Here is a 4,509-nt window from a genome sequence, read left to right on the forward strand (position 1 = left end):
CTTGTCTTCTGTTCAGCTTTCTTCTTACATTTTTCTTTTTGTGGGAATGAACTGGCTAAGTTTTGTTTGCAATTGACATGCAACCTCACTTGTAGACTTGAACACAAACAAGAATTTGGGGCTCACTTTTGTGCAAGGAAAGTCATAGGTAGCTTCAGGTAGGGATTGACACAGGTGCTCAAATTCACATTAAATATCAGCTTTCTTCTTCAATTTGTCTTTGACATCAATCTGCATTTGGTGGCAGGATTGCTGCTGTATCAGAATGAGTGCTCCCAGGTTCATACCAAGTCCCCAGCCCCTCAAAAGACAGCACATCTTTCCAACAGCTCTTGCTCTAGTCCTTAATTTAGAGTTCTCCCTAACATGTCTATCCATGCTACAGTCATTGTGGCCATATGGATAGGATTATGCAAATGAGCTGATGCTTCATAAACTTATTATTATAATATAATTCTCAGGATTGTAGCTGGAATTTAATTTCTGATAAACTAAACCTAAATACCTCATGTTATGGAGGACAAGTTGAAACTTTCTGTATAGATTCTTTGAGATACAAGCACTAAAATTCTCTAGTCTTTGAATAGAAAATTCCCATAAAGTGGTATAATGCAAACCATTTCTTTGAACAGCATTTGATAATTTGCTAAGAACTCTGAGAACACTAATAATATCAAGGTTTTAGGTAAAGCACTTTAAAAAAAGTAACAGATTTGCTAAAATTAGTGGAATTATCCCTTTTGGGCTTGCTAGTTTAGAGGATTTAGTTCTACACAGCACTGAAATATGAAGCATGTGAGAAACAGAGAGACTCCAGCTATGGTAGATGTCGGAGGTGCAAATTAAGCAGATCTGGTCCTGGGTGGGGTGTACCTGATTCTTCAGGGTACATTTTCCCCTGGTGATGAGCGTATCATTTAGAATTTGAAAATTGTAAATACACTGTTATTCCTCCAGCATATGGTGGTTGTTATTTTCCCATGTCTGTCTCTCAAAGTAGACAGACAATAAGCTTCCCGAGTGTTAGAAACAATTTCACACTTTGATGACTGGCCCCGAGAGCAGCATATTGTAACTAAGTGAATAAATGACTTACAGAAAACTGAACAAATTGGCAGGAACTCTGAAGACTAAATGCAACCTGACATACACAGACTCACTCACCATTGCTTTAAACAGAATGAGTCCCCCAAGTCAACAGTATGGGGGTTGCTAGATTCCTGAGGTTTCCAGTCTTTCTCAGGAAGTACTGATGACCTGCCCCTGTGAGGGTGGCTTTGCTGGTGTGACTTTGTGTTCCAGGGTGAGACTGGGGAAGTGGCACAGTCTAGTTTGAGTCCAGCTGAGCTTTATCAGGACTTCGGTTGAAATTTAATTGCAAGAGTAGAGCTACCTGGGACTACATTTTTTCCCCCCACAAGCAAATTATTCTAACTGCATAACAATCAGAGTAGATGACCACCACCTTGGAACCGAGGAGTTCCAGCAGAGGATCATTTCCCTTGAAAATGTTCCTATTTTACAGCGAGAATCCTGGCCTGGCTCCCTGACTAAGATTCCTACCCCAGAATCCCCATCAATGATGTCTGCCCTTAACACCTCTGGCTTCCCAGCTGGATTTGGAAGAGACCAAGCAGGAAGAGCACATTCAATTCTCATATGTTTGGTAGCACCACCCAGCCAGCTCAGAGAATTATCCTCAAAAGCATGGAGACATTTCTTGAAGGGCTGGTGTCGGAACAGGATGTGGTTCCTAGATCGAATGAGACACACTGGGGGCCTGTCCTAAAGGAGCTTATAGTGGGAAGAGCCATTGAGGCTGGTAAGCATTCAGGAAGGGTGCTGTAATGGGGATCTGACTAACGTTGAGGGGCAGAGAAGAACATTCTGGAGCCAGCTGGGAGAATAGGTGGAGGAAGAAAGCTCCTTCAGACAGAACCATTTTCACAAAACTCCTCTAGCGGGATAGTCAGTCATATCTGAAGGACTACACAAGGCCAGTATGGACATTCCCAAAGGCATGAGGAAAGAAGTCTGGCACATGGCTGAAGAAGTAGGCATGCAGGCTGTGGGTGAGTCTGGGAGCCAGGTAAGGGCTGTGGACCTTAGACCGAGAGCACCGGTAAGCCTTCGAGGGTTTTAGGTTGAGAAGTGACCTGACAAGATTCATTCATTCCAATTCTCTTTGGTTTCCCAACATCTCCAGTGGTTTCTCTAGTATGATCTTGGGGACCCTCCAAGGAATTCTAAGCCTTGTCACTTTGAATCCTCTCTACTATCCAGCAGCCCCCAGAGTAGTCCAAGGTAAATGGGCTTTTCAAAGTCGAGCATCAGCTTTACAGTTTATGTAGATAAAAAAAAGATGGAGGGGGCATCAAGGTCCATCCGTCTGTCCCTCCTGATCCATGTTGGTGGACAGCACACCCTCCAGGGACCAGGTCATGCAGCCCATCAGAGCAGAGCCATTTAAGGAACCAGCAGGAGAGGAAAAAGAGAGACGCAAAAAGGAAACAGAACAAAAACAAACAAATAAAATATAAGCAGCTCCACTCTCTCCAGATTTTCTTTTTCTGTATTATTCATGCCTAACTATACTAAAAAATATATATGTATATATATGTGTATCCAAATGTGTATATATATGTGTGTGTGTGTGTGTGTGTGTGTGTGTGTGTATGTATATACATATATATGTAACACACACACACACACACACACACACACAAATATTTTTGGGAGGGCCACTGAGTTCAGAAGCAAATAAATGGAGGTTTTGGGATAGATTGTTGGGCTTGCTAATCTATTTGTGTTTGTGTGTATTTGAACATACGTAGCATGTGCTCCATTTCGCACAATTGCCCAGCACCTAAGTAGCATGCCAGGTGGGTGGCTTTTCAAGTCCTCATCCTGATGTACCAGGCCCAGCGTTAGGCAGTGGAGTGCACACAGAAGGGAATTAGCAGTCTATAGAGGCCATGGACTATGTGTACCATAATGATACAGCACATGATCACCCCCAGGTGGAAGGAGCCCGTCACACTTGGGCTTGTGGCAAACTGCTAAATACCTCACGGGCTATGCTTTCTACTAATGGCAAACTCGTTGAGTTTTAGCCGAGCACATGGCCTGTTGGCTGTCCCTGCAGAGAAGTGTGGTCATGGGACTAAATTCTGGCCAGTATCATATTAGCGATACGTGCCACTTTCTGGTCAGGATCTTAAGAGGAAAAGGTATGACCTCACCTGGTCTTGTCTCCTTCTCTAAGAAAACATGATAACTATATGACAGACATTGTGGATTCAAAGAACACAAGGTATACAAATACAAAGGATGGCAAAATAGTTCTACCATCCCTGGATTGTTACAAGTTGCTCATTTTAGCAATGGGTGGAGAGAAAAATGGACTTCCTTTTCATTTAAGTCATGACTCCCCACAACCCTCCCACCCGGTATCAAAGATTGAACCCAGGGATACTTACCACTGAGCCACATCCCCAGACATTTTCATTTTTTGAGTCAGAGTCTAAGGGCCTCGCTAAGTTAATGAGACTGACTTTGAACTGCCCGACCTTTCAAACTGCTGGGATTACAGGCATGCGCCACTGCACCAAGTCACAGCATTTTTTTTTAAAGCAGCTTTGTCCATAGCAACTAATGAATAGCTGCAAGAAGAGGCCACCTTTGTACTCAGGTATCAGTAACTGACTCAAGTGACTCCTCGTCAATAGACCTCTGATCCGACCTATATCTGGCATTTCATAAGTGCTTGACCATCTCTAATTTCTTACAGTTCCACTTCGTAAGTGGTGGATGAATGTTACATATTATAGCTATTACTCCCCAATAGTACATAACTATCTTCCTCCCCGCTTCTACCTCCCTGCTGAGCCTCAGGCTATTCTTTTGGTTTATGATGGAAATCTTCCCCAAATTTTGTCAAATTTCTCTCCAAATTCAAGGCTTATTACAAATCTATTTTTTTTTTCTGAAATATTCATTGGTTTTAGAAAACCCTAATATGCAGTGGTATTAAATAAAGGGAATCTAGTACCTTCAGATTGGAATGACTCTGACTTCCAGAAGTCACCTTTGGTAGATTGACTGCGTTAGTTCAGGTCCACCAGACAGACAAAAACCAATAGGCTGGACAGGAAGTCCCAAGAGCTGCAGCTGGCAAGTGGGCAGAGTCCACAGTGCTGTCCTGGGTCTCAGGTGTCAGGTTGGAGACTCAAGGGTGAAAGTCAGCAAAGACCCGTATGTCTGCTCAAAACCGACAGGCAACAGGAGCTCCCTCCTGCTCTCTCTGGCCATCAGTCTTTCTGTTCTATTGAGGCCACCATCTGATTGGATGAGGGTTTTCCACCTTAAAGGTAAGCTGTAACTCAGTCTTGCAACTTTAACATTAATCTCATTTTCCAATATCCTCATAGACACACCTAGAAGTATATTGGATCAAATTTCTGTGTACCCCCTCAGCTAGGTCAAGTTGACACATAAAATTAATCATTA

Source organism: Sciurus vulgaris (genome assembly GCF_902686455.1).
Source record: "Sciurus vulgaris genome assembly, chromosome: 3".
Lineage (NCBI taxonomy): Eukaryota > Metazoa > Chordata > Mammalia > Rodentia > Sciuridae > Sciurus > Sciurus vulgaris.